The 10,604-nt window shown below is 53.2% G+C and overlaps 1 long non-coding RNA gene across 2 annotated transcripts; it reads left to right on the top strand.

Annotated features, from left to right (window-relative positions):
* Window positions 1-19: 19 nt before the first annotated feature.
* Window positions 20-4,466, top strand: LOC104853887. 2 transcript variants are annotated; one of them, XR_002024963.2, is made up of 3 exons: window positions 20-320; window positions 435-550; window positions 4,269-4,466. It is a non-coding gene; the product is annotated as an uncharacterized LOC104853887 (long non-coding RNA). The 2 variants fall into 2 exon arrangements; XR_002024962.2 differs by lacking the exon at window positions 4,269-4,466 and adding an exon at window positions 635-822.
* Window positions 4,467-10,604: the final 6,138 nt, after the last annotated feature.

Raw genomic sequence — 10,604 nt, forward strand, 5'->3', positions numbered from 1 at the left:
CGGGTCGCTGCCAGGCCCCGCGCTCCGCCCCTCGCTGTCTTCGGTTCCTCTCTGCTCCACTCTGGCTGGGTTGCCCGTTTTTGCACCGCACGTGCAGGGGACTGCATAGTCCGCGCGGTGGCCCTGTCCTACTCGAGGCGCACCTGTGCCTTTCGTGCTTCCCAGGGCAGGGCGCGAGAGCCCCCGGGGCCTTCACAGCCCTGCACCGGGTTATCCCGTGACTCCCATACCCCAGTCATCTACCATCGTTTTGGGGTGTCCCACGTGCAAATGGCGTGGAACCAAGCTTGCTGATATTTCTCCAGGTCACAGGTCAAAGGGTAAGTGGGCTGGGCTCTGGGGACCCTTGCAGGTCACACAACCCACTCTGTGGGCACTCAAGGAGAAAGGGAGCCTGGTCACCCCTACTAATTCCCCACCTTTGACCAAGCCAGGGTGAAGAAAAACTCTTCTTGAAAGACCATATGAAGATTTGAAAAAAGATGGCTGTCTACCAACAGCCTCTGTCCAAGGTCAGGGGAGCGAGGTCCCAGGGAAGGCCGCAATGAAGGTAGGCTTGGGATGGGTGCAGGTCCTGAGACAGGCCCCCAGTTGAGGCCAGCCCTTGGGGAGCCACCTCTTCTTCCTGCTGCAGGTGAAGGACTGGACTGGGGGTGACCTCCTGAGTCCTAGAGTGGGGAGAACTGATCACATTTCTGAGTCCCTCTCTGGAGGAGCTGCCTAATGAAGCCATGTTGGTCCAACCGCTAATGAGGAGGAGGGCGCACCCTTGCGGGAGTGATGGGGTGCGCGCACACTCATGCTCACACACACGCACCCCCCCCCGCCCCGCTTTTTGGTACCTGGGATCAAACTCGGGACTTTGCGCTTGTGCAAAGCAGGTGGCAGAACCACTGAGCTAAATCTCCAGCTCTCCTTTGGGGAGTCCATTTTCCCCTGGTCACTGGGGGATGAGGCACAACCTAGCAATGTTGGGATCAAATGCAGGCTGTGAGTCTCCGGGTGGGTCTGTATGTGGGGATCGTCCAGTATCCTCCTGCCCTGGCTCCCAGTGCCATTCCCCAAACAGCCAGCAGGGTAGCCCTATCTGCTGGGCACACTGAGGACTACTAGTCACACTGTGCTGTGCGACCTTCCTCCACCAAGCAGCTGCCGGTAAACAAATCAACTTGGCAGTGGCAGCAACAGCCCATCTGCCCAGACAGGATGTTTTCAGAAGGGTCCCTTAGGGGCATGAAAGGTGTTTCCCTTTGTCCTTGCCAACAGGCGGTTCCTAGGTCCTCCCAGGCAGAGCCAGGATTACCCGATGAACGGCCTCTCTGCAGGATCTCTCCCAGTGGGCAGGGATCCTTTGGCTCCTCATGTGTCACTTCTCTAATGCTTTCCTGGGCTTTTCACATTTAAGAGTTTATCATCAAAGCACCATCTTCTTATTCTTATTAGTTCCTGGAAAACCTGAGGCAGAAGTAGATAACACTGAGCCACGTGTGGTGGTGCACACCTACGATCCCAGCACTCTGGAAGGCTGAGACAAGAGGACTGAAAGTTTGAGCCCAGCCTGGGTAACTTACTGACTTAGCAAGACCCTGTCTCAGAGAGTTAGAGGCCACAGGTCATACATTGTCATAATGTTTTTGGAAAGAGTGGTCATCTTTTAACTTCTTTCAATCAGATTTCTCGACTTTACAATGGGCTTTTTACAGGATCATAAATTTGGACTTTTAAACAAGTAATACTGGAACAACTCGATGACTTTTTATGAAAAGATACTGTTGACCCGGGCTTGGTGGCCCGTAATCCTGTAATCCCAGCACTCAGGAGGCTGAGGCAGGAGGATCACTGTGAGTTTGAGGCCATCCTGGGCTACATAGTGAATTCAAGGCCAGCCAGAACCATGTAGCAAGATCCTTCTTCAAAAAACAAACAAAAAAGATAAAGTTGGGTCTACACTTTGTCCACACGCTGTCAGTAATACTTCTTTTTTTTTTTTTTAAATAATGGGACTTAAACTTAGAGGCATCCTACCACTGGACTTTTTTTTTTTTTTCCCCTGAATTTTTTGGGACAGGGTCTCACTCTGTAGTTCAGGCTGGCCTTGAACTTATTGTGTAGCCCAGGCTGGCCTGAAACTTGCAGTGATCCTCCTGCCTCAGCCTCCTGAGTGCTGGGATTCCCAGCATCTGCCACCATGCCCGGGTTATTATTTTTTAAATTTTGGGACAAGGTTTGTCGTTAAGTAGCCCCAGCAGAACTCAAACTTTCTATCTTCCTACCCCAGCCTCCCTGAGTGCTGGGGCTGCAGGTTTATGCTGCTGTATGTGGTTGTCCAGGAATACATTTTAAGTAGGTGAAGAATTTTTTAATTTTCAAAAAAAATCATTAAATAATTCAAAAGTTCTGGAGATGAGTGGTAGAGATGACTGCATGACAGATTTACTCAATACCACTGAATTATACACTTAAAATGGTAAATTTTGTTATACAAAAATTTTTTTCAGCAGGGCATGGTGGATCACGCCTGTAATCCCAGCACTCAGGAGGCTGAGGCAGGAGGATCCCTGTGAGTTCGAGAGCAGACTGGGCTACATAGTGAGTTCCAGGTCAGTCTCAACTACACAGTGAGACCCTGTCTCAAAAAACCAACAAAACAAAACAAAACAAAAAATTTTTTTCTAACCTATCTACTTTATTCATAGTTTTGCAGTTCTGCCAAAGAAGATAGCACAAGAAGATCCATTCAGTTGCCATCTTTACAGTTTATTTTAACCTGGAAAATAGTTGCTTAGTTCTTTACTTTTTATGGCAGTACAACTTTTTGTTGTTGTTATTGTTGTTTTTTGGTTTTCTGAGACAGGGTCTTGCTATGTAGTTCAGGATGGCTTTGAACTCACTGTGTAGCCCAGCCTGGCCTTAAACTTGAGGTGATCCTCCTGCCTCAGCCTCCTGATGTTAACATCTTTGAGAAACAGAACTTGTTTATTTTGTAGAATGTTCTTAAATTTAGGTTCATCCGATCTTTTCATTAAATTCAGGTGATGCATTTCCAGGAGGAATACTGTAGAGCATCATGTCAAGAGACTTCATGCATGATGTCAGTTTATTCCATGGTGATGTTTTCTTCAATATAAGATTTCTGTTTTTTCCATTGTCGTTAATATATCAGATTGCTGGAGGAAAGTTCTCAGTAGCTGCAGGCGCCACCAGCTCATTATACAAATTTTATCACAATTTTTTAAAACAGTTAAATCAGGTGCAGTGGTGCAGCTTATGATCCCCACCTAGTCAGAAGCCTGAGCCAGGAGGATCTCCGGTTTGAGTACCTGGCTGCCCTGGATGCACATTCCCTTTTATTATGGCTTTGTGGCCAGGTGGAGTAGGTTACGCCCTGATCCACTGTCTTCTTTGCCCTGGGAAAGGTCATGTGACAGGGCCTGGTCCGGGCACAGCAGGATCTGACCCTTCACCCCAGCTGTGAAGGGCTGGGCCTGGAGGAGAGAGATCCAGGTATTCTAGAAGGCTGGGCACCCAGGAGGGGCAAGATCCATCCTGCTCCGTTCTTCCAGAGGCTTGGAGATAGTGAGGGCAAAGGGGAGGACTCAGGTGGCTGTGGCTGAGCTGGAGGAGAGGGAGGGTCACTAAAGCTACTAATGTTAGTCACCCTGCGGGAGGAGAGGAGCAGAAGTGAATGGACCCTAGCTCTGGGGTTCTAACCCTTAGTATCCCCATAAGCACTCACCAGAGACTGCACCCCAAAAAAGGGGGCTGGAGCCTTGGAGAGGCTGGACCCTAGGAATCCCACAGTCCCCACAGCAGTCAGTAGAACGTGGCCCTCTGGGAGCTGCTGGAGGCCCAGTGTTTGTGCCCCAAGCCTGGGAAGGGGCAGCACCTGGGAAGGCATCATCTGCTGACCTAGGAGCACGGCTCGTTCTTCAGTGCCCAGCTGCAGAGCACAGCAAGGTCCTATCTGCTGTGTGCATCATGCCCAGGAAACTGGGTCCTCGGATCCCCTGCAAGGGAAGATAACAGAACTGTCTTGCTGGGTCTGTGGATGAAACCCCAGGCAGAGGCGGAGGACGGAGAAAAGGGGGTTGGCTGGGACAGCCCTGAGCTGAGGCCAGAGGGCTGAGAACCAGCACCGATGGTGACCAAGGGGAAATCAACACCCTTTCTGTTCTCCGAGCCCTCCCTGGGTTGGGTGGTGCCATCCACACTGGCAAGGGCAGATCTTCTTTCCCCTGTCCACTGCTTCAGCTGCTCATCTCCTCCAGAAACACCCCGCAGATTCACCCAGAAGTGATGCTGTCTCCCCAATCTGGGATCTGTGAGCAACATCAACCCTCACAGCAACCAGTTCTCCGGCTCTGACACCAACTGGGATCCGGATCATATCTGGTACTGTGTGGCTACCAGGAGTCAGCAGACCACAGGGGTTGAGGACTCAGTCCTACCTCTGTTTATTTTTTATTTTGAGACGGGGTCTCAGTAAATTGCTCAGGCTGGCTTCAAACTTGTGGCCTCCTGCCTCAGCCTCCCAAGTAGCTGGGATTCCAGGCATGCACCCCTGTTCTAGGCTCTTTGTTTCTTGTTTAGGTTTCTGGTGGTTCTGGGGATTGCACACACTAGGCACACACTCTGCACTGAGCCCTACTCCCATGATGTTTTTCTAATTCCCAACGTGTGTATGATCTTTGAAGAAAATGTGAACAAGCCCTCACAAGGAACCAAATCCTGTGTAACCTGGGGAACATTTGTTCTGTTTTGTTTGAGACAGTTTCACTAGGTAGTTCCGGCTGGCCTTGAACTCACTATGTAGCCTGAGCTGGCCTTGAATTTGTGGTAATCCTCCTGCCTCAGCTTCCAAAATGCTGGGATTACAGATGTGGGCCACCATGCCCAGCTGGGAACATTTTTAACGGTCTGTGGGGATGATGAGACAGAGGGTGTAGTCAGGTCTGCCCTGAGCAGTGTAGGTGGGGCAGGGTCAGTGATCAGGATCCTAGCCAGCCCTCCAGGCCCAAGAAGGAAGGAAGGGGCACAGGAGCATGTGGGACTGAGAGTCTTGGCTCTGCCTGGCAGAAGGATCCTCTCAGGCCCATCCAGCTGTACCCTTGACCTCTGCCCTCTTCTCTCCACCACAGCCAACTAACTAGACACACAAGTATCTGGGGACTTCACCAGCCACCGAGCAAAAGAACCCCACCCCAGTCCCACAGCTTCAGCCTATGGGGAGACATCTGAAATGTGTGTGGCATGCTAAACACGATGCTGGGAAGGGGCTGCAGGGTTCCCTGTTCCTGGCATCCCACTCTCCCAACTCGCACACTGGTTCTCAAACTGTGTTCCCCAGAACTGCAGGGTTCCATAGAGATGAATCATGTAGAGGGGCGAGGCCTGCCCGTTCTGGCACCCCACTTTTATCTGCCCTGCACTCTGTTTTTGACAGATCCATTCTGTGCCTTCTCAGTGTTTCAAAGACAAGGAAGCCACAGCCATATTAGAGTGGGGTTGGCTGTGTCCTCCTCCCCTGCAGTCCCTGTGTGGCCACCACATGTAGTCTTGGCCCTAGGAATCTGCAGCAAGGGGTGCTACCGACCGTAGGGGAGCAAAGACTGGATTTCACGTGGAGAACAGGGATCTTCAGAAAGGTGGGAGCAGGTTCGGCGGTGACAGTCAGAAACCACACAGCACTGAGTAGTGAAGGTAGTAGCTGCTGCAATTTTATTTCTAACTCTAGATGTATATATACTAGTTTCAAGGGCACACCTCAAGAGTGATTCCAGTCACAAGCAGGCATGAGAAAGATAGACAATAGTACTGTAAAAACTAAGAAGACCACAAGGAAGGTGAGACCACACCTATATACAATCACAAAAGCTAAGACCATTAAGTCAAGGTAAGACCACACCTATACGCAGTCAGAAGGGGAAGTTTGTAAAACAAAGGACTGGCTTCAGCATGTGACCTTCAGGATCACCTTCAGGACTTCACAGTCCGGGGCTCAGGGTCAGCACTTTGGCCGCCCGTCCTCTTGTGCCCCAACACCTCCCCATCTCTAGGAACATCTAATTGTTCCTAACCTTTCCTGGGTCCAGAATATAATTCTACAGATAATGAACAAATAGTAATAAAGACAAAATAGAACAGAATTACAAATGAACCCAATGTCCCCAAACTGCAGGCAGAGAGGCCAGCTATTCTCTTCACGGCTGACTTCGCATGCGGTGTGTGCCAAGGACTTCCAGGAGGCTTAACCCCGTGGGGACGATACCTCTGGTCTGGTTTCTGCCAGGTGACCGGCATTGTCACGCAGACTCCACTGGAGTGGTCGTGGCAAAGGGGGAGGGGGCCCCTGTGTCCTGAGACAGCACAGTGGGGCAGGTGCTGTATCAGCAGCTTGCCTCACCATCATTGTACAAAAAGGGAAACTGAGGTTGGGAGAGGGGAGGGGCACAGCTGTCATATGCCTGTCCCCTGGCCAGTTCTTTGCCATCCTCCAGCCCTGGGGAGAAGATTCTCTCACCACATATCACCTTCCCTCCTGGGGCTCATGGGGCAGAGATGGCTACACCAGCCCTGCCTTCTCAGCTGTTTCCCAGATGTCTGGGAGACTAGAAGGCCTGGTGTCTCTCGGGGTCAGGAGGCCTTGGGTTCCTCCTCCCTGCCTAGCAGTCCTCCTGTCCCTGCTGTCCCTCCCCGTGGTGGGGACTCATTTCCTTGTGAGCCTGCCTGGGCTATTTTTGGGCAATTGTTGGAAAGCGTATCCCTAGCTCCAGCCAGAGGCTGCCTCCCGGGCTTCCTCTTGCCAGCCAAGATTCAGCTGGGGTGGGAGGCTGGCTGCCTTGGGGACTTAGGTCCTGGTGAAGCAGACCACTGGGTGCTGGTTGCGGTGTCCTCCAGAGTAATGTTCTGGTGGCAGATTCCAGTGCAGCCTCCATACCGGACTCTAGTAGAGCACGTTCTTCAGCCCTCCTGGGGCACCTGTGGGCACCAAGCTGTTCCCATGGGAACCTGGTGTCTAAGTCCTGTTCAAACCAACTCCCAGCTCTGAGACCAGTCACCAGGGGTGGGGCTTCCTGCCCGGAAAGCTGTTTCTAAATGCAGTGGGCAGGGCAGTTGGGGAAAAGTCAGCACCTGGGTGCCCTGTGGTTACTATGGGGTGCCGTGTCCCCCCATCCCACTCATATGCCTAGCACGAGGCCTCAGCAACCCCAGGAGGGCAGGGCATCTGCGTGTCCATCTGCCAGTAAGTAAACTAAGGCCAGAGAGGGAGCAAGCCTAGAACCGACAGCCACTAAATGAGGAACCAAACTCCTCTGGGGCGTCCCTGGGCTGAGCCCAATCCTGTTGGGTCTGTGGCACTGGGCTGGGCCCTGGAAAGCGGCATTGACAGCATCTGGCCACTGTGGCGGTCCCAGACATGGGGAAAGGCAGGCCACATACTGTGCAGTCAGAGTCTGACAGCCAACAGTGCCAAGAGTTGAAGGTGACAGACCAGGAGAATGGGCGCCGGGCCCACTGTGATGGAGCCGCCTGGCACACACAGTGGACAGCAGGGACAGAGTGGCCAATGGCCACTTAGGAGAAGCCAGCCGTCCATCCATACCATACCTCCAACTAGGGTCCCTAAGGCCACCTGCGTGCTCAGAGGTAGACACCCTGAGAGGACACAAGAGGATACCGGGACACTGGTGGGGGCCCACAGATATGGGAAGCAAGGAGAGAGGTGGGGGCAGGAGGGTCCCACAAAGAGGGACGCATGGGGAAGAAGGGGACACCTGAAGCAAAAGGGCAGAGGCCCTCATGAGAGGGGAGCAGCCCCACCTTTCAAGGAGAGGACTGGCCAGGTCCGAGGTCTGCAGCAGGATGACGGATATCTGGGGTCTAGGCATCTTTGCGTCCTGTCTTCTCCTCTGATGATGGCAGGACAGGGCTCCCCAGAAAAGCCACCCAGGTTTGGGTGCGGTGGCGGGGAGAACCTCAGGCACAGCCTGCCGTAGGGCAGCACACAGAGTCCCTCCAGCCAAGGAGGGAGCGGCGTTTCAGGAGGCGATGGGATGAAGACCCGGAGAGACTGGATGAGCAGTCAGGGTGGACCTGGTCTGAGCAGGGAACCTGGAGCCAGGGGATGCTGTTCCCCCCTGCCCACACCAGTGTCTGGCCCAGGCTGGCAAACGGCAGCAGATGCTTCCTGGCGCGAGGACAGTTAGACCACATGAGGCTGCCCAGCCTGCCTCCGGCTTTGATGGGATCCCTCCTTCTCCAGGGCAGTGCCTCAGTGGGCCTGGAGGCTGAGCTGCCACACATCCCCGAGGGCAGGGGTGAAGCTATGGCCTTCAGTCCAGCTCGGGGGCACAGTAAAGAGGTCCTGACAGTGGGCAGCCCCAGGCCTGGAGTTCAGCTCTTGAGCTGCCCCCGCTCCATGCCAGGGTGATGGCACACTTCCTCTACCCAGCCACTGGCCTCTGGAGCAGGTGCAGCCCCCAGAGCCATGGGCCCCCAACACCAGTCCTGCCGGTGCCTCAATGCCAGGCAGAGAGGGTGCTACAGGGCAGACAGGGAAGGATGGGTGACTCTGCCTGGATGGCATCTGAGTGCTTGGGGTCTACAAACCTTGGGTCAAAGCTATTTAAAGAAAGAAGGAAAGGGGTGGGGGAGGAGCTGGGTATGGTGTTGCATATCTGTAATCCCAGCTACTCAGGAGGCTGAGGCAGGGAGATCACAAGATCGGCGCTAGCCCAGACAACTTAGCAATTCAGAAAGATCCTGTGTCAAAAATTTAAAAAGGGCCAGGGATGTGGCTCAGTGTGAGTGTCCGTGGTTCAATCCCAAGTACTGCAAAAAAAAAAAAAAAAAAGCAGTTGGGGCTGAACATACACAGATTTTCCCCTTGCTGTTACTCCCTGAACGGTACAGTGTGGCAGCAGTTTACATTAGCCCTTAGGTTGCACCAGGTACCTTAGTCTTGCACAGTTTACAGCCACATGAGGCGGTGCCCACGTAAGGTACCCTGTAAGGGACTGAGTCTGCTGGGGTTGTGGCACCCACAGGGTGCTAGGACTGTTCCTTGGGCAAGGGCCAGCTGTAAGCTGAATCCAGGGTGTGCCAAATGTTACAAAGACACTGAGGTGACAGCCAGGTCCAGAGTGGACCAGGCATTAGTTGTGGTGGCCAGGGAAGGAGCCATAGTGGCACAGAAGTCAGAAAGGAGCAGAGGGAATGTCTGCTGGGAAGGACAGCAGGTACCAAGGCCCTATAGGAGGAGCCAGGCTGGGCCGTTCCAGAATGGAGCAGTGGGGAAGGGGAGCAGGTCACAAAGTCCGGGCCTGGAGTCCCACAGGGTGGACAGTGTCCCACAAATACCTGGCCACCTGGAGCCTCTGAGTGGGACCTGCCCCAGAAACAGCTTCATCTCAGACAGGGTTAAGATGAGGATCTGGAGATGAGACCGTTCTGGATTAGGGATGCCCCAAATCCAATGACGGGACCTCTCAGGAGACACAAAAGAATCAGGCACAGAGGGACACAGCAGATGGCCAAGTGACAGCACAGGCAGAGGCGAGTATGTGGCCACAGTAGGAGGCGCCAGGGCAACTGGGAGCTGGGAGAGGAGACAGGAAGGAGCCTCAGAGGGAATCTCCATGTGGACTTGGGCTGTAGAGCCGTGAGCACCAGGCTGAGTGGGTCATAACAGCGGCCACAGGACTGGGGCACTGGAGGGTGAGGCCCAGCACCTAGCATCAGGCTTCCAAGCTGCTCTGGCTTTGCTGGTCTTTCCTCTTCCTGCTTGTCTTCCGCTTCTTCTTTTGCACTATTGAGGACTGAACCCAGGGCCTTCACACTGAGCTACATCCCCATCCCGTTTTATGTTTCATTTTGAGTCAGGGTCTCGGGAAGTCATTAAGTTGCCCAGACTAGACTTGAACTGGCAATTCCCCAGCTCAGCCTGCCTCCCAGAGCGCCCTGGCTGCTGTAGGAAATGGGCCCACTATGAAGGCCAGCAGAAGCAACAGTCTGGTGGGAGTAGTAGCCAGATTGGGACGCTTAGATGGCACAGCTGAGAGGCTGGTGGGGGCTGAGGGTGGGGATGATCTCAAAATCAGGAGAAATTGGTAGAAAATGAGCAAATGGTCTGAAGCAGCAAATTTGGAGACTGAAATGATCTGTGGCTGGCAAAGGAACACATGGGAAACACTCCACGTCATTAGTCATCGAGGAAATGAGTGAAAGCCACAGTGAGACACTGCTGTGAGGCATCAGTGCATATTTCTGTCCCTCGGGCCGCGAGTTCATGGTGGATGGATCCACAGGTGGCAGTGGCCGGGCAGCAAAAGAGTCGCATGGCCACATGGCACAGGTGGAGCTCTGAGCAAGCACATGGGATGAAAGTCCTGTGTGGTCCCATTACTACAAATCTCTGCAAAGTAGGTGAGCATGGTGGTGTGCACCCGTGATCCCAGCAATGTTGTGGGAGGCAGAGGCAGGAGATGGAAATTTTGAGCCCAGTCCGGGCAACTTAGCAATTTAGTGATCATCTCAAAAATGAAAAGAACTGGGAATGTAGCTCAGAGCAAAGGCCCAGGTTCAATTTCTTAATACTGCAAAAA

The sequence above is a fragment of the Fukomys damarensis genome, unplaced genomic scaffold, assembly GCF_012274545.1.
Source record: "Fukomys damarensis isolate Sample0158 unplaced genomic scaffold, DMR_v1.0_HiC HiC_scaffold_17, whole genome shotgun sequence".
Classification (NCBI taxonomy): Eukaryota; Metazoa; Chordata; class Mammalia; order Rodentia; family Bathyergidae; genus Fukomys; species Fukomys damarensis.